The 20,070-nt window shown below is 46.3% G+C and overlaps 1 pseudogene; it reads right to left on the bottom strand.

Annotated features, from left to right (window-relative positions):
• Positions 1 to 4,563: 4,563 nt before the first annotated feature.
• LOC141955479 (U6 snRNA (guanine-N(2))-methyltransferase THUMPD2-like) lies at positions 4,564 to 15,836 on the bottom strand (annotated as a pseudogene).
• Positions 15,837 to 20,070: the final 4,234 nt, after the last annotated feature.

Here is a 20,070-nt window from a genome sequence, read left to right as displayed (position 1 = left end):
TCCCAGAGAGTAAGGCTCAGCTTCTATTTCACCCTGCCTTCTTTATTCATCTCCCTCTACACTCTCTCCAGGTGAGTTCTTTTCTGCCTTGTCATCCTTCTCATTTCTTTTGTTCTGTAGAGGTTTGTGTATCACACGGGTTGTTGAAAACATAGTACCTTAAGTCCAAAAAACCTCTCACTGAAATTTTAGTCAGCTTTCGTTTAACTGTTCTCCAATTACATTCTTTCCTCTCGCACCTCACTTGCCATGCTTGCTATTTTTTAGAACAGTGTATTTTGTCTTACACTAAAAGGCAGTAATTATCCCTTTCTTCAACAAGTGGACTCAACTGATTTGGTACGATTGTATCTTAAGCATGAAAAGATTTAGTCCCCATGGCCAATTTCAGTCAAGAAACACCCAGTTCTAGTTTTAGTACATTAATCATTGCTAGCTCACCTGTGTTGACATTTTGAGCCTACAAAAAAACACAAAAAAAACCCCAAAAAACAAACCATCTAGAGCAGAAGATGCTAAATCCCAGCCAAAGGAATAGAGTCCAAGAGTCCAAGCAGCAGGCAGACTTGCCAAACCTGTGCTCTCCACACCTCGTGGCTGATTTGACCCCCTTCCACTGCAAAGGGATTTCTTCTCCTGAGAAAAAGGATGCTGAAGAGCTGTTGAAAATCATGGGAAGAAAAGCACAAACCTTGTTTTTTCACCTTCAGCTTAAGACATCACTTCCTTTTTTCAACACCAGCAGTACTGGGACTCTCTGGCCAGCTGGCCATTCTCTGGACCAGCATCTGCCTGGGCTCATGAAAGGCAGAAAGGAGGCACAAAATCTGATTTCATGCCTTCAGGAACAGCAGGATACCAACTCCTCAAGGGCATAAACTGTGACTTGAGAAAACATGAAGTCAACAATCTAAGATACCACTTTGCATCCTATGCCCTTTGGATTATTAGCACTGAAGGTGTTGTCACAAGTAAGAATGTGCCTTGCCTTTGATAATCTGGGTATTAAAAAAAGATCATCCTGACTGTAGTGACACAAGGGTTCCTTGCAAAGGATGAAGATTAGGTACCCCTGACAGGTTTTATGAGATCGCATCAAATACCTTTGAAGTAATCAGCTGTGAAGCAATTGCTTGCTTAGACTCACAGAAATGAGAGATTAAGAAACATACAGTACTTCAGTCTTTCTCAACACGGCGTAGAGCTGGCTCAGACTCTTACTCTGAGGGGGCATGCATACGCACCATACAACAGCTCAGTGCGTGGAGGACACTGCCTTATGCTTTCATTTAGCATAATCACACCGAAGTTGACAATTACAGGTTTCAGACGGAAGCATTAATAAGGGCTGAAGAACAATTTCAGACAAATATTTTTGAGTTGGCAAATGCAACCAAAAAATTCAAAGAGGCTCATGTAAGAAAACACACGTTCATTTTTTGTTTCCTCTTGCATCTTAAGCGCTTTACCTCCCAGGCTTTCTGATGAGGAGGTTAACAGCAAAAGCCAAGAGTTTTTCTTCCCATTCCTGTTTCCAGGAGCAGAAGCCTGAAACTAATTCCTTCGCATGGAGATTTCATTATGTCAATGGGAATGCATTACACAGGGCTTCCAGAAGCAAAGATCAAAGACCAAAGCCTGCGTCAAAACGCAGTCACTTCACTAAAAGCGCACAGCATTTATACAATGTCTGCTCTGGAAAATCATCTAGAGATCCTCATTCTACCAGTAGCTAAAAGAACAATCCCCTTCCAGAGCTCTAGACTGCCCCATGTGGGGAGGAGTTTAAAGAGAACCACCAACTACTAAGTCAAGATGGAGAAGCACTACCTAGTTAAATAGGAAATATTTACTCTGTTGTCTCTGTGACAACAGTAGGATATCTGATCAAAACGATGAAAAGAACTGATTTAAGGCAGACATGGTATAACAGATACCTTTGCAGGAACAATAATCTCACTAATTACAAAAGAAAAGGCCCTTTTACTGGAATTCCAACAGTTGTGATAAAATGATGAAAATCTTTGGAAGGGCCCACTCAAGCTAGATGAATGACCTGTCAGATGGCAAATGAAGTTCAACGTTTATTAAAGCAAAGCAATGATTTCCCCCCCACCCCAAGATGTGCTGTGATATAAACTAATCATATGAACAAAAGGAACGGACCTCAAATCACCTCAGAATATGCTTCAAATCTCTGTGCAGTTACTACCAAAGCCAAAGGTATTAGAATGGGGGCAAACAAGAGAAACATGGTCTCTGTCAGAATACCACGGGCAGCACTTAGAACCCCAAACCCCAAAAGGATGGCATAAATTTCAGAGGGCCTGGAAAGAGGGATGATTAGAATGGCACTTTCATACCAAGACACAGACAAGTCTTTCTAAAGTGAGAGATGAAGTAAATACAAAGGAAACAAAATTAAGCAACCACCTCATTTAACTCCAGGCATATTTCCTGAAACTGAGTAGGACAGGGTAGTGTCTCTTTTTCACTACCAAAGAACCCTAACTCTTCTTTTACACTTTGCTGGCCACCCTACACAATTAAATTCTTTGCAGCAGTGAAATACAAAACCACAAAGGACAGAAATGACTTGTACAACAGCAGAACTAACTTTCACTCTTTCTAGAGGGTGTCACTGTGGATGAGAAAACTGAACAGAAGGCGAAATTCAAGAATTTTCCTGACACATAACTGCAATCAGAAAAGCAATTTTGCTATCAGTCTCTCAAGTAGACTTTAGATGAAGCTAAATTACTTGACAAGTAAGTTTACTGAGACACAGGAAACAAAACCATGTGAATGAAAATGTGACATGCAACACTACAGAACACTCAGCTCCAAAAAAACACTATTAGCAGATTGTCTGTGTTTTGTTACAGAGACATCAGCCACCTTATAAAGTAGTAACTCAGTTTCACCACTAATTGTAGCAGTCTTCAGAGGACACATCTCTGGACACAGGAGCAGACTTTAAGTCCTGTGTTTACTTCGCAGTATTAACATTTTAGCTATCTATCATGGCAACATAGCTTCACTAAAAAAAAATAAATCTGAAAAACCAAACATCATCTTTCTTTCAGACCCTCACGGAAAACAATGTGACATCCAGTGTTTATATCCCTGGGCTATATTAAGAACTAAGCAACCCACATGAAGCTTCATCTCCTACCAAAAACTTAACTGGTGTTAGGTAGAAGAGACATGTTACTGTTGACTCTGCATATTTGACACAGAGAGCTAATGGCAAGAACAAGTTACCCACTACCTTTCTTGTGATGAACTCATTATCGTCTTCTCCAAAGCCTCTCCAAAAGCTGAATTTGGATGGGAGGGCAGATAATTACAAAAATCCTGGTTTAAGCCAAAAATCCCTACTACATGCAGTGCACTAGCATGTTTCCAGGTACCAGCCAAACAGCAGGACTCACAGCAGCACGATCGTATCAGTCTCACATCCTCATTCCCTTCAAGTCTCTCTGTAGTTCACTCTGCACCACAGGTTCTTACTTCAAATTCTAAGATCTCCAGAGTAGAGGCTGCACTGTGGAAAGCACACAGATAAAGTAACGGTCCCAACAGGCTACACACAACAAACTTTAAAAGAAACGCAAAAAAAGCCCAAACCAACCCAGACACACTGATTGTTATCTCCATACTAATCACGGCAGAGGAACACAAAGCACAAGTCTATCCCAGCTTGCCAAGTTGCAAATGCTTGTCCAAAACAGCATCAGAAAGCAATCTGCAGTAATTCTCTATAAAAATACTTTGCTGTCAGCACCCAGAGGAAATTCTTGAATTAGACTATTCCTCCTCAAATACCTTTTGCATAGACCGATCTCTTTTCAGGAGAATTCTTCCATACGCTTCTCTGGAGGTAGAAGTCACTTCTAATTGTTCATCCACTTGGCAAGGTTTTTCCATCTTCCACATAGTGCCCTTGGAGTAACATTACCAAGCGAGGAGAAGCATTATTTTTTTGCTAAAAATAAGTCTGTGCACCCTAAAGAGCTAAAGCATACCCGTCAGACACATGCAAATGCTGCAAAGAATACAGAAAATAGTTTATTTTCCACTCCAAGAGATCTGAATAGTGACATTTCAAACTCAGCAGAAACAAGCTATAAAATAAAATACAAGACTGCAAGGTAAAGCATACATCCAGCCCTCAAAAACAGTTGGGAGACTTCTTCAGACAAGATGCGCTTCCTAAAAAAAATACTGCTGAAAGTGAAAATCCATTTGCAATTAGTATTACCACATTTGGTTTTGTAGTTGACTGCAAATGAAATCTTTCTTTCCCAAAGAAACTCCTCCTGATACCGAGAGGCTTTGCCTAAACAAGGATTTTATGACTCTCATTACAATATTTTACAGCAAAACCATCTGAAACACTAGCAAGTATCTTCCACCTCTCCTAAAAAACAAAGAGAGAAAAGCAGCACCTTAGGACATCCACATAAAATTAGGTGAGCTAACAAATGGCACAGGGTTTGGATCAGCAGGCCTCTACCAGATCACTGTCGTGCTGCTTTTCAGCTGTATCAGGATTCAAGTTCACCTTGGCACAGTGCAAGAAATCTGCTGATGCCCAGCAGTAGAGATCTTACTGCATTTGTATATGAAAGAATCTGTCTTTCCAAGACCAACCCCATAGATGCCATCTGGCACCAGACCCCCAAATTGTGTCTGTCAGCTGCTGAGAAAGGATTCTTCAACACCATTCGTCAAGGAAGAAGAAACCTTGTCAATATTCAGGGCTTTTGCAGCGGCAGTTTCACTTGTGCTATCACAAACGGCATTAGGAGAGTCATTTTCAGCACACCTGGTAATGCCATCCATATGCTTACGGAGATCTTGGCTCAGCAGCAATACAACAGTCCCTCCAACATGAAGTACTCTGGCAATTGCAAGAAAAGAAAATTAGATTAGGTGTTCATCCTGCCTGGCATTCTTTGATCTGTGCAGAACTCAACACTGCTGACACTTCAGATGCCAGCTGCATTCAATAAACACCTAAGCATGTCCAGGGTCATGGGTCAACTCATAAACTGCACCTCCCAGTGACGGTTAAACTTCCTATCTTTATAAATTTTCCTAAATGGGAGAACTGGGCCCTGTCCTGACTTGCAAACTTTTCCAACCTTGGGAGTTCTTTCCATTGGGTTAGCACAGAAGATGGACTCAAATTTTTTCCCCTCTTAGTATTCTCCCAAGGACTGAGGGCACTATAACCTTCAAACCTCATTTTTGGGTCGCATAAGCATCCACCAGTCTTCAGAGGAACTGCTTTCCAGAGCAGTAAGAGTTTCTCAGGTTGGTAAGGCAATTCTGAAGCTGGCCTTTCCCTTTGGAAACTTTAAAACGTCTGTTCTTTCCATGTTCCACTCATCCTTAATGGCTTTCAAACTCAGGAAGCAGATTAAAAGTAACCATTGTTTGCAATTAATTTTTCTTACTACATGAGCGAATATTACACTTGGCTTTGAAAGAGGGGAAATAAAAGACTATCCTGGTTCTGTTCACAGCAAGTGAATTGAACAGTCTTACTCATGGAGCTCTCATGGTAATGGTCCCTTCCTCACCTCCACCCTCCCAAGGAAATATTTTGCTTAGGATGGCCCAAATGAGCAAGTGAGACCAGAAGACAAGCATGGCCAAAGGGAGGCAGGGTCAAGGTAAGCTGATGTAAGATTTCCCTCCGTTATGTGGAGCCACCTCACCTTCTTCACCATCTTCCCACCACATTCCTGCACTGGGTGAGCAAGATCAACACCCACTGAGAGCAACCTTACAGAAAGGGCATTTTCAGCCATGGAATAAAATAAAGGGGCAGATGGTTTGAACTGCCCCATAAAAGCAGCCTGCTATTAGCTTGGCTCAACTCTGATGCAGACAGGGCGAGAGAGGAAAGGAGGCATCTAAAAGCAGACCAGGTGGTGAGCTGGATTGCCAGCATACACTAACAGAAAGGAAAACGCGTACCATCGTTTTCTGGTCTGAGATCCTTCCTGCCAGAGATCCTGGTGAAAGCCTGGTTGTGGACCCAAAAGGAAAGCCTATGATTTTATACAAGCAGACCTAAACCAAGAAAGGATTATTGCATTATTTGCCTGGCCATGCCTTAAGTTTGTTTAGGTCATCCTCTCCTCTTTCTCCATTCTACCTTGCAAAGAACATTTATGAGTGTGGCTCACACAACAAGCTCATTCCTTGTCAGCCTGGGTGACCATCAGCACTTCCAGAGTTTGCCACACAAGCCACAACAGCCTCTAAGGGAAAAATAAAGGACTCAGACTTTCACAGCCTGCACAGTATCAGATTACAAAGCTGGAGAGTGTTTGGAATAAAGCAAACCTGAAGCTGAATGAACACTTCGGATTGCAAGCCATCATGACATTTACACCAAACCCCAAGCATGTCAAAGGCCACACATACCTCTCAATTTCCTGGAGAATATCCAGTAGGAGCTGTATGAATTTTGTGATCTTGAACTTCTTCCCAAATGGAATATCCGAAATCACAGCGTCAAAGCTTTCCAAAGGCAAGGGCAATGCTGCAGAAGGCAGGCAGGTTTTTACATCTGACTATGTGGAAAATGAACATCAGCTGTGCCCTCATTCACCTTACAAAACTGTCTGCCAGCTCTTTCGCAGGTTATACACCCGGATTCGTAGCTCCTTCCGTACCTTTCCTCGCAAATGGCACTGCAAAGCTACCAACCCAATGCAGACCGGGAAGACAAATGCACGGGAGTGTGGTTTAGCTTGCAGGTTCCCCATTACTGGTGGTAGGAGAGCAGGACTCTCTGAACAGGGGACGGCACGGTGCCAATCTAGCTGCTGCTTCTCAACACACATCTTCACAAGCACAACGCGAAAGGGGAGCTAAGCTTGCAAAGAGTTATCGCAGAGGTTCAGAGACACACGTATGAATGGCAAGGAAACACATGCTAAATTTCTCCGTCCCACTTTTTTCCCCTCAAGAATCTGGTTACAGCCAGAATCACCTGGATTCTGTCAGAGCTGGTGTCTTCCAAGGATCTCCCCAGAGTTCCTGCACCCTGGGAACAGGCACTTGTCTGGATGATGAGGCAGCGCTGCACCCTTGTAGCGACAAGGGCTGTGCCGGCCAGAGCGCAGCCACCGTGTGAGAGGAGGAGACTAGGGGTTCTCCACCCCTCAGGATGCTCCAAATCTTGACAGGACAAGACAGCTCTGAGCAACCTGGCCCAGCTTTGGCGTTAGCCCTACTCCCAGCAGATGACGGGACTAAAGGCCTGCAGCAGTCCCCTCCCACCTAAACCCTGCTGTGTTTCTATGCCAGAACTAGCTGGAGACGTTTCCTGGAACATCCTTGGATCAACCCTTGCAGGACAAGTTTATGACAATTTTATCTACAAATGGAAGGACAAGTTACCTGCAGTCTTTCTCCAGACAAGCAGAAATAACAGCTTCTGACCAGTGACAGACACCAATTACTTGTTCAGTACTAGAAAAACCTGACATCAAAATACCTTCCATTAGCCTACAAGCCAAGCCCAATCACAGCTTTTAAGTAAGAAATAAAGCTATACATATTCTTACAAAAAGGAAATAATATTTCTTAGCGTTCTGGTAAGAAACAGACATTGCGAGGTAAAAAAAATATGCAGACTTCATCACCCTTGCACGGGGAAAAACAGCCAGGCCTCTTCTGTCATGAAGTTCATAAAGGACTAATTTAGACTCAGGCTTTGGGGTCCAAATGAGGTCATAAAATTACTGCCTTCTCCACAGACTAGCTCATGAACTGAGAGCAAACAGATAACCTCTTCCAGGAGAAAGGCGTTGTCATTTAAAAGACTCCTACGGCAAAACATCAACAATTCAGCTGAGCTTATCGAGTCCCCGCTATTACTCATCTGATACATTGAAGTCAAAATCCACGTTTTATTTGGATTTGTCCTTGCTGTGTTCCTGTAAAACACAAAGAGCTCTGACATAGTATGCAGTCTTTGTGGTATTCATAAATTTACCGTTAGGACAGACAGCTACTGCCCCTGTCGGACAATTATTTTCATTGTCTTCTGCTGAGTTTACTATTGCCAAAGTTCTCCGAGGCAGGGGGCGGGGAGGGGAGAACAAATAATGACCCATTTGCTAGGACTACAGAGTCATGACTCGGCTATTTGTTGACAGTCAGCTCAACTGCACATCCCCCCAGAAGAACCTACACTGTTGCCTGTACAGCCCCAGAGCCACAAAAAAATTCACATGTCTCTCTTGGAAAGCCTACAGACACACCTTGCACAGAAGCTTTCAGTAACTCAATCTTATCCATTAAGCCTGCAGTCCTAATACCCACATCTGCACCCTCTAACGGTGAATCGCTTGTATCAGCACCCCAGTAACAGGCTTCCTGTTGAGAGAAAAAGAGAAAAGTCATTTTGCTGACAGCTGGGTGAATTTATTTTATAAACCCTTCTCAGCACTGCCCTGTTGCACAGCTCTTCCGAGACAAACCCCTTCCTGGGATAACTACTGGCATTACACAGAGCAATACACAGGCCCAGAAGATGGAGGAAGGAGGGAAGTCTGCGCTGTCTTCACTCCTTTCATGTCCTGGTCTGCTCCAGACACTCTGAACTTAAAAAAATGAGGCTATGTCCTAACAGCAAGACCCCAGCGAGCTACAGACAGCAACGCTGCCTCTAAAACTGACACCGACTGTACCGTCCCACTGACATCTCTCCATTCCCAGGAGAAGCCCAGGTAGTTTTAAGAGTCCACGGTTGCTCATAAAAACCCTGGGGTATAAATCCAGGGCTCCCAGCACCCACTGGCACAAATATTTAGGACTTGCTTAGCACTCCTGTGGGGAAAGTTTTACCAACTGCCTAGAAAGATCAGTTGGGTTCAAGCTTTCCAGTAACGGAGTTTGGTGTAACTGTGGCACACATTTCTCTTGATGCAACTACAAGCCATCTCGCAAAGGTCCTGCCTGTTGCCACTGTGATACGCACAGGCCACTCTTTGGCAGCTTCCAGCAGTATCGTTCCTAGCCCACACATGGGATCCAGCACAAAGGCACCCGCCTACAAACATAAAGGGGTTACTGCATCCCAAGCAAGACAGACTCCTCTCCCAGGACAAGCTTACTCAGGGATGTACACATCACCTACACATGCCCATGAATTCAGAGTAACAGTGATCACCAGTTTACCAGGCCAAACTTGCTTGGAAAAGAATATAGAAAGAAGCATTCCTAGTTTCACTAAACACAATGCATCCAGCCTTGAGGTGACATTTAGAGGAAAAAAGTTAGGAGCAGACTGCAGATGGATATTGGTACCAAATTAATCTGTGGAAAAGATCACGCTTGCTTCTGGTTTCCCTTGGGAAAACAACTCAAAAGAAGGTTTGAAGCCTGGCCAGTGAAAAAACCATGCAAAGTAGACTGATATCTGGACAAGGAGTAACATCTCTTCTGAGAAGAACCTGGGATTACAGCAAGTATCTGGGTGAACAGCAGGTGACAGCACACTCTGAGCACAGACAAGGCAAATCCCCTGTACACATGCATCAGAGCAAAGGGCATTAAAATCACCGCACTTCCTCAAAGCTTCCGGCTCCAACCCTGATGAGCAGCAACACCCCCTTCAACCAAGACCCTATGTCTTTGCCACGAATATCCACTGACACTGATTTCCGCCAGAGATGCCATGGCCCATGCAATTGTTGACCACAGTCCTGCTGTTCTGATATACTCTCTGTTTCCTAATGGAAGCCTGCAAACAGGAAAAAAACAAAACACCACACTTGAAAACAATGGTACAACCACAAGAAAAGCCCATGTAATATGAAAGAAGAAACGAACTGGACAGATCTGCAGACAGACAGATAGAAACCAGGCTGCTTTTATCCACAACTTAACCACAAAGTCTGGCCTACATGCTCAGATAAGCTCCAGACAGACCACAAGACTAATGTGGCAGTCCACTGAATATTGAACCAGAAAGTAATTACTCACAGTGGACAGCAAGACTATTTAGAAACGATGCCTGTTCTGACACTACCAAGACAAATCTGGTGAGGAGAATGCCTACCTGAAAAGAGGAATCCCTACCACTGAGTAAATGTCATTAAGATAATCTGATCCTAGTTTTTAACAACAAAAATATACGCTTAGACAACTATGATCAGTGGGAAGAAATCACACTAGGCAATCTGAGTGCCAATTTAAAGAGGATTTACTGTTTAACCAAGCTGGGAGGGGAATTTTGTCATCCAATAATCCACCAGCAAGCTCCTGAATCTTTACAGAACCAATTTTTGTAACACTGAATGAATATTTTTAATTATAAAACCATTTACTCTAAGCAGGAGAAGATTATACCAGCACTCAGCTATTCAGATACCCCCCTCCTTTTTAAAAAAAATCCAAACACAAAACCCAATTAAAAAACCCCATGGGCACCACTAAGTGGCATTTGAGATGGAAGGCAAATGTGTGTAATCCTTCCAGAAATACAGGCAGCTCAAATAAATTGTCCTCCTGTCCCATAGGCGCATCCCCAAAAATGACTGAGCTCCCTAACTGGTCTTGCATGACTGCAATCCCTCCCCAGGAAGCCAAAAGAAAAACAACACTTTTGCAATATCCCAGTCCTCAGGACCTGAATGGTTTCAGAGCAAAAATCTGGACAAGAGCCCCACTTGAGGCTCAACAAAGCTTGACTTAATGAACAGCCTGGGAAAACCAGAGCCTGTACATGAACTCAAGAGTTTTTACAGACAGCCTCAGACCTCCCAGCATCAGTGCAGACAGCAGCTTCCATATACGAAGCACAGGGATGGAGAAATGGCTTGTCAAGAGCAATGAGTCTTTTCCAAGGTCTCCAGACAGCTTGCATCAAGCTCCTTGCCAGGGTCAGAGTCTAGGAGGCGGCTCTTCCATGAACAGCATGCACAAGTCCAGTTCATTAAGGACATAACCTTCCTACTCGCTCTCTTCCCCTGCAGAGGCTAAACAAGCTGCCCACTGGCTCAGGTGATCTCCATTTCCAACACAGAGTCCAGCAGATGCTGAGACATCTCCTGTATGGATCCTTCCTGACGTACAGGCTGACACTGGCCGTTCTGGTATTTCAGTGCTCTCAAAGGCACACACACAGCGTCAACCAAAAAGTTTTGCTCAGCACTATCAGATGATTTCTAGTTAAATTCAGCACCAAAAAAACAAGAAGAGGCCACAGTCCTGAGTGCAAAGGGAGCAGAGGACAAAACAGAAGATATCAGGGGCAATTCTGGAAGCATCAACACGCCGTCTGGCAGACAAGCACCACTACCTCTAGGTCGGGGTCCTGCAGATCAGCCTGCCACCCAAACTGCTTCACGAGCGCTATGCCAATGGCTCTTCCGATCTCCTGCAAGGGGGAAGAACAGTCACAGGCAGCAAAATTAACAGAATTAAGAAAATTACAAATCATAGCCTTTGACTGCACAATCCTCAGAAACACCTGGGAAAAAAAGAAAGAGCCTCTCTCTACCCCCAGAACAACTCATACAAACACCAGAAGTAGTACATCAGGGCACAGCGAGCGAGCGAGGGGCAGAGAGCAAACACCACAGGACAAAACAACTGTCACCCATCAGCAGTGTGGCTGAAGTTCAAGTCCTGCCCAAGTTACAACAAAACCTGTCACTGTTCTATAAATACCTATGACGCACAAAATATTTCTGATGTCTGTAAACTGGATTACCCAAGAGAATATCTGTGAATGCACAACTGCAACTCACAATTTTAATGCTTTTGTGGCGTCCAGCTCAGACTACTGACTTGTGGAAACACGACTCTACAACCGTGGAGCTGTAAACTAGGTATGTTTATTCAGCACTGGGCGCATGGGGGATCGCTCCACCACAAGCATGCGCACCCTTTGCAGCTCTCGTCCTGCTTATATATTACGAAATAATGCATATTCATAGAATGCTTATACATATACATAGCCTATCCCCGCCTCCCCTTGCTTCTCATGGTAATCAGGTCTCCTCCTCTTGCGTCTGCGCATTGAGCTCCTTTGGTCCTGGGCGGGGGTCATATAGATGAAGTATCTCCTCTTCCTCGCTGATGAACTTTTTTCCCTGTCCTTCTGCGCAGTCTCAGTTGTTCCCTGGCCCCTGGCCAAACCGCCAGGCCAGTCTGTGCTGGAATTTGGGGTAATCTATTGCTGACACATATACTTTAAATGACCAGAGGAAGCCTCTGTTCAGGCCAGAAAATAGAAGCCTAGCAACACTATCAGTATCCAGCATGTCTCTGCACACAGCCCCCAGCCTTGCACAGGCCTAAAGTTTGATCTCACTGCATCCCCTAAACTTCCCATATCGCTACCTTCACAGTATGAGAGTTCAAATGCACAGCACGAATTTAAGCAAGCATTGGCAGGCTCATGTGTCCCACCTTCCCAAGGTACTAGCTTGAGTAAGGGGGGAAAAAAAAAAAAATCTAGTTAAACTACTGTTAACTTCAAGTAAGAGAAATCTACATAAATTGCAGTTACACAGGGTTGGGTTTTTTTTTTATTTTTCTCACAGTAGAAGGGTATTATAGATGGAAAGAGGGCTGGATGGAAGGGGTGCCTGGAGGTCTCTACACCACCACTCTCTCCCAAGGACCAAGATCTAACCCCTACTGCAGGACACATCCCAGGGCTGCACCACCCTCCTGGAGAACAAATTCTCCCCAATACCCAAGGAGAGTCCACCGAAGCTGCAAAGTTTTGGTCTTGTACTTTCTTTTCCACCCTCTGACACAATTGAGAGGAGTCTGCCTCCATTATCCTTGCACAGCTGTAAGCTACTATCAGATCACCCCCCCAGACTCTACAGGCCCAGCCACCTCAACCTCTTATCTGTACTTAGGCTCAATAAAAGACATCGATTTGGAAGTATTCAGGGTATTAGTGCCCGGAAATTAACAGTAGCCCTTGTATTTCCACTTGTTTAAGGGAAATGCAGGTTAAGGGCTTTTTTCGAGAAAATACAGGAAAAGGCTAGATCTGTTTGTTATTCCAAAACACACAACACAGTTGAAATGACAAACTACACATCTCCCTTCACCTTTGCCAAATGCTTTTAAAACACAGATACTTTAGCATACCTGCGAATGAAGTATTTTGGCAACTGCTCCACTACAACGACAAGAAACTCTGAAACTAAGCTTCTCATTCACAAGAGGCTTCTCTCCACTGCTTTTGGTAGGGTCTTCTAAGGAAGTCTTACTTTCAGTCCAGCAGTCTTGATCAATCTTTCTCTCTGGCAACATATACCTCTCCGCAGCTTCCGCCTGACATTCCTCAGACATAGTCTGTTCTGTTTTCTGCTTTTAGTTGCAGTTTTTTGTCTCTTCTTGTGATCTTCTCTTGAGACATACCATTTTTTTTCCCCCTCACAACCATGAATGTTTTTCCAAATAGAGAGAACATCCAGCCAATACTTCGGTTCATCAATGACAAGGCTTTTAATCTCATGCAGCATTTTCCCTGGAGGAAAAAGCAGTTTCAGGTTAAGGAGTTCAGTCTCACATTTGATTTGGTATGGATTCAGAACACCTGTTAACACAGACTGTGTTCAGATTGCATTAACATGCAAACCGAGGAACCACAGCAGTGGCAGACATCACAGACACATCTGAGTTCTCAACACCCACATACCTCACCCGCAGAGACACATGTATCCCTCTGATTAGCAGCTCTGTGGAAGCAAGATTAAACTGTGCAGGGATTGAACTCTGCAGCTCTTGAAAACCAGACCAGCTCTGAGAGCCATTCCCAGGGACACAGGACCAGCCATCCTCCCCAGAAAGCATGCGGTCCAGGATTAGAGATGGGAGACACCTTCCAGGATTGAAAGACAGACACAAACTTGAATCCCTGATAGAGCTCAGAATAAAAGCCACAAGTTTATTTTTTATAAAGGAAATCTCTCCTTGCTATTCACCAACCCACCTTCAATCCTGCAAAGTCTCCAACACACACCTAAACTTAGACCTGTGGGGGTAGTCCTCTTAGGCTACATATGACAAGAGAGGCATGAAGACTACAGAGGCTAATTCACTTAAGAACCTTGAAGCTGGTCAAGGGAGAAAAAATAAAAGTATTTCAAAATCTCATTTTAAATTTTAGAATCATGGTTAGATTTGATCCTCAAAGCTGAAGGCCATCTGTGATCTCACAGGTAAAATCCCACCAGCAGGCGGATATCAATCCACCTAACTTGAAATTCTTATTCCAACACTGACAGAGAACGTGACTCAACTAGCTGAGATTACAAGGTATCTGCATGCTGAACAGTTAAGTGACATAGGATACACATCTGGATCATAGGATACACATCTGGATCCACTTTGCCTAAAAGAAAATGACTCACTGCTAGAATGCACGCAAGGGGTCCAGAACTAAACCTCTGTTTCAAGGCGAGGTGGGTTTTTTTGTTGAGGTTTGGGGTTTTTTTTGTAGGTGCTGGTGTTACACAAATACATGCCCAGTGCCAGCAGAACACACGCAGGTAAGATAACTAGTTCAAACAGTTTTAAAGCCGTGCGCAGCACTAGAAAAGCACTGAATACTCATCTGAACGAAAGACGCTTCAGAATCGATTACTGACAATTAGAACCACAGATGTTCGTAAATAAATAAACCAAGCACTAATTTTACAAACAGGACTCGAACTGGGGCATCCCGTTCCTGCACACACACCCCGTGAGCAAACCGGCGGGGATGACCCGAGGCAGGGAGTCCGAGACGCACCTTTATTCCTAGAGACTGCAAGTGGGGGGCGGTTTTTAAGCAGCAAAAGCAGTCGCTCTCCAGACTTGAGTTTCCTCAGCTCGCCCAGCTCCGCCTCTGCGCTGAAGAAGACTTTTCCTGAGACGCAGTCCGCCCCAGGGGGCAAACAGAACCCAAACCCAGCCGGGAAGGTGTTCTGGGCGAGCACCGGGAGCAGCCTCTCACACCCGCTCGCCCCTCCGCGGGGAGGAGGGTAGCGCAGGCCGCGGCTCACCGGGGGTGGCGAGGGGACACGGCCCGACCGAGGCAGATGCCCCTGCCCGCAGCAGGGACAGGACCACACGGTCCTTACGGCCCCTCCGCGACCGAGGCCGGACCCGCGGGGCCCCACGCGGCTGACGGCACGACCCCACGCCGCGAAGCGAACGAGGCCGCGTTCCCCACAGAGCCGGCCCGCCCGAGTGAGCGCCGGCTCCCCCCTCACCTCCGCGGCGCCGAGCCGCACCCGCACCTCCCGGGCGAGGAAGAACTCCACCTGTGCCGGCCGGGGGCGCCCGGCGGGAGCGGCCCCCCCGCGGCGAGCCCGCCTCGAGCCCCGCCGCGCCGCTGCCTGCGCCGGGCCGGGAGCGGCACTTAGAGCACCGGGCTCGAGTCTGTTTGTACGCCCGGGGGCAAACCTTCCCCCGCCGCCACCGGAGCGCGTCACCGCGAAGAGGAGGCGGCGGCGCCCTGCGGGCCCGTCCGTGCTGGTGGCGGGGCGATTGCAGCGCAGCTCTCGCTCCTCCCGTTTCAGGAGGAGCCCGCGGCCCCGCTCCTGGCCGGGCTGCGCGGAGAGGAGGATTGCTGTGGCGCAGCAGTGGGGGCTGCGGCCGCACCGTACGGGAGGAAAATCCGCAGACACCCCACCGTGAGCGATTCGGCACCCGCAGCCCAGAGGGAAGCGCCAGGAGGGCGGCTGGAAGCCGGCAGCTCCCCCTCCCCCGACAGGCCTTCTCTGCTGCAGGAGGATCGGGAACTTAGGATTCCTGAACTGCTGTGTTGTATGGGGCGATGTTCTCATCCTCCCTTCCCACTTATTTACAGGGGACAGAGTATGGAGTAACACAGCTGCTGTGATCTCGTACAGTCTAGTCTTTAGGTGGCCCCGAACGAAAACACTCCAAAAACAGGAGTGGAAAACTGATGGCTGCCTTTCACCAGACAACACGCTTACCTTCGTGACCAGCTGCCGCCATGCGGGAGAGCAGCTGCCAGGGCAGTCGGGCTGTGTAAGTCTCCGCAGAGATCCGGCGTTCCAAGGAGACTTCACCCAGCTGGGTATCAGGGCAGAGTAGCCATGTGCTCATGGCAGGGTGTAGGAATGGAACAATATCACGAGAGTACCTGAAATCCTCTTTGGTAACAGCACAGTTTCCCTTGAAGAGCTCTGCATTCAACAAGGCAGCTCTCTCTTTGAGGAATCATTTTTTCCCCCTCGGATGAAGTCTCATAAAACTTATCCCGGCCCTTCCAGCTGATGGACACCCACAGAGCAATACAGGTGGGCGCTCCTGTCTGCCTGTCACCACAGCATTTCCTTACAAGAGGAGATTTTTGGTAGGTTTGGTTAGTGGTGGAAGCCTGAGAAAAAGCAAAATGGAGGAAAATCTGTAAAACACTCATTTCCTTGAGACAAGGTGCCCAGAACACAGGACGGGATGGAGGTCCAGTGATTTGTGTTTGTTGTGGCACCAAGGAGGAACGTGAAGCAAGGTGGAGGCCACGCAGTCCCGTTCTTTCACTTTTCTCCCTTCTCTCAAGGACGGTTTTTGCAGTAGCCTGCCCACCTTCTCTCTCATCCTCCCTCTTTTCCCACAAAAACCAGCGCACCCCTGGCACCAAGGAATGTACTGTGTATTACAGATAAATACTAATCCCGAGTTTGTGTCTGGTGTCAGAGGGACATATCGACCGGTTTGTGCTCCTCCCACCCCCCCAAAGGGATGCCTCTTGGTAAAATTTGAGTCCTTGGTTATAGCAAGTGATTACCCAGGAATTAAGTGTGTGTGATTGCAGTTGTTTTTCTTGTTGTGTAGTGCTATATAGCCAACCTGCAGTTTGTGGATTTATTGCAGGCAGTCTTAGAGAATCTGTAGATGTTGCATAAAAATAAACTATACTATTCAGGAACCTGACTGCTTCTCTTGAATGCAACCGGCCCTACAGCACATGGGCTGTTCGTACATCCAGTGCCAGGCCTATAGTCACGGCCCCAGTTGGCATACCTACCTATTAAGAGATAGGTCCAGCTGCCCCTAGCCCCTCTAATCTATGAGGACCAGCTAGAACACAAGGGGGTTCATCTCTTACCAAATCGATTCATCACAGTAAGGTATTTGTGGAATGGCTGGAAAACAACAGACCTATTATGAGTAATCCAGACTGAGTGGCCTCACTGTGACAACAGGCTGTAGCTGATGTGAAGAACACCTGGAAGGCCAAGGGATTGAGAAACATGCGTAGCAAAAAGATAAGGAAGATGGATTGTTGAAAACAGGATGTTTGCCCAGCAGGAGAATGGCGTGCGGATGCCACACCGGGACCAATCGTAGAGGGCAAAAGGGTGCGTGGACAAGTGGCCTTAGCCTATTAGCAATCAAGCAGCTGCACGTGTGCTTTGTGCGAGTCTTTAAATTGCTGTGTATCCTTTAATAAAGTGGCATTAACTTGATCGCATTGGTTGTATAAGTTATGTCCGGGACACTTGTGTCAGCAGGAGACAAGATCCTTCTTCACTACCCAGGGACTAACAAACTGGAGCCTAGCTGGGACAGCAGTGTTTTCTTGTTGCCTTCCTCTGCTTTTAGCTCAGCATTCACTAACCTCACACCACAGATGTCAACTCTGTCCTTCCCTTCTCCTTTGGCTTGCAAACTGTTGCCTACCTCTCAGTTTTCATGTTTGTTGTAATCCTGGAAGAGTCACTATTTCTGCTTGGCTGTGTGGTTGGGAGGGCACACAGAACAGGGATGTATGCTCACAGGCACACAGGGTTGAAAACCACCATTGCAGGTTTTCATTCCAGGGGAAGAACAGATTTATAGTCCCTGAAGAATCAACAGCTTTGGCCCTGTGATATTGTGTGTCTCTCTAAGACACTGCTGTGTACATGCACTCCACCATGGAGATGGTCTCACGCTCAAAAGCAAAGAGCTGGCGTTCTCTGTCTGCAGCATGTAAGCCTTTAACAGCTCACCCGAACACTAATCTCAAACCAGTCCAGTGAGCTTGCCAACACACATAACCCTTGAGCTGGAGCTCACAGGGCTCAGTCCTCATCAAGAGATCAGCCTCTGCACAGGACATCTCATAAAGCAGTCTGACAGGCAGATGAACCCACGTGCCTCTGGGGTAGCCTGTTTCTTTTCCATGGCAGTTCCCACCCACCCCCAATTCATTACTTGCAACTCAGTTCCAAGAAAACAGCAGTGAACATCTGAATTAAAAAGACAGAGATTATGAAAGAAAAATCATGTTTCCTTTCATGAGAGCTAAGACAGTGTCTCAACCTGCTTACTGCTACTTGGCAAACAGCAGCAAATTCATTTCTGCATATGTCCCTGCCATATGTGGGGACAAGACCACGAGAACTATTTCTTTTTAAATACAAACTCTCTTTTGGTTTTGGTTTTGTTCTTTTTCTGTAATTCATGCTGTATCTCAGCAGGGCATGGTCACAAAACCACTAACCAACCAAATTTTGGTCTCAGTCAGTGCCAAAGCAGCAGTAATGCCAGCTACACTACAGCAAATGTCGAGTTCACAGGGTGGAAACAACCATCAGACACAACAAAGCTCTTTGCAGTGATGGCAAGTATGAAGATGCTTGAGAACTGCAGTCTGAAATACAAAGCCCATCAGCTTTTGCTGGTAGTCACTATGTGGGCTGCATCACAGTGCATATTTGGCTTATCTAACCAGTGCCAATGTGTTTGCAGCAGGAGCTCATCCTCCGGGCAGCAGCAGACTGCACACACATGCACTACCACAGGGCCAAACCAGGAGCAGCATTATGCCTGTGTAGGTACCCACACCACATTTTGGGGCAGGATGACTCAAGCCTGCCTGATTTGAGGCATCGAGCCCAGGACACTCAGAAGATAAGCAGAGGAAACGGGAGTAGTGGGACAGAGGAGAGGCTGGGGTGGAAACGGGGACAATATGAGGAAAGACAAGAGGTCTCTGTGGGAAGAAGGGCTTTTCCAACCCCAGAAGAGGACTAGGTGTGGTGAGGAGAGACCTTGATGCCTACTGACCCTTCCCAGCTTCCTCATGTGCTCCAGCACCACTTTGCTGTCAGTCTTCATTCTCCATGCCTCAGAAGCCTGGCTGCCTCTGACCACCGGTCCGCATTGCTCCCTGCCTGCATGCCACAACGCAACACATGGTGCTCTCAAACACCAGATAGGAAATGGGGATGGACAGATCTGAAAAGGAATGCACATCTGCTAGATGTGTCCAGCCACAAGGCTGGAAAGGAAAAGGACCAAACCCCAAAGGAGAGCAACAGTATTTGCATGCAGACTCATGCCGTTTCTGCCCAGCCAATTACAATCCCTAGCTGACAGGCAAGAGCCACAGGCACTCTTTCTGGTGAGTATGCAGCATCCCCAGTAGAAATCCGAGTGTTACAAATATTTGTTGGATCTTCTCTCAACAATTTCAACAGATATAACCCAGGGGTTTAGCTACTGGGGAAGACTCTTCAGGTTTATCTGCAGTCTTTTATACTCCTCTAGACTTTAAAAATGTGCTGCCTTTGCAGCCAGTAACTTTGAGATATGAAAAGAGCTCCTTTGCTGAAAGAAAAGCTGTGGAGCCTTACCAACAGCAGGAGTGGCCAGATGCTTAACCCTCCCGCTTCAAGTCATTTTTAGCCACAGCTGTGGCTGAGCTGGCTTCCCTCTACCAGGCTGCAGCCACCCTTGCAACTCTTCTGGCAGAAAGGGGAATTATTCTTCCTTCACCCAACGGGAGCTGCTCCTGAGGCCTCAGTGCCCACATCCACAGCACAAAGACAAACCTGCCTCTCATTCCCTGCCAATACATTCTCCTTCCTCCACTCAGTGGAGTTAGTGCAAAGAAAGCTCGCATTGACAAGATAATGAGAAGCAAGAAGTACAAGCCTGAAAAATGTATCTCTGATGGGAGCATTTCAAAAGGTAGCCAGCTTCCAGAAGGCAAGAATATTCTCTACCACAGCAATTATCTACAGAGATGCGAGAAACTGGTTGACAATGAGAAATTAGCTAATA

The sequence above is a fragment of the Athene noctua genome, unplaced genomic scaffold, assembly GCF_965140245.1.
Source record: "Athene noctua unplaced genomic scaffold, bAthNoc1.hap1.1 HAP1_HAP1_scaffold_262, whole genome shotgun sequence".
NCBI lineage: Eukaryota > Metazoa > Chordata > Aves > Strigiformes > Strigidae > Athene > Athene noctua.
Note: the sequence above shows the minus strand (reverse complement) of the source record. Positions and strands in the feature narration are given on the sequence as shown.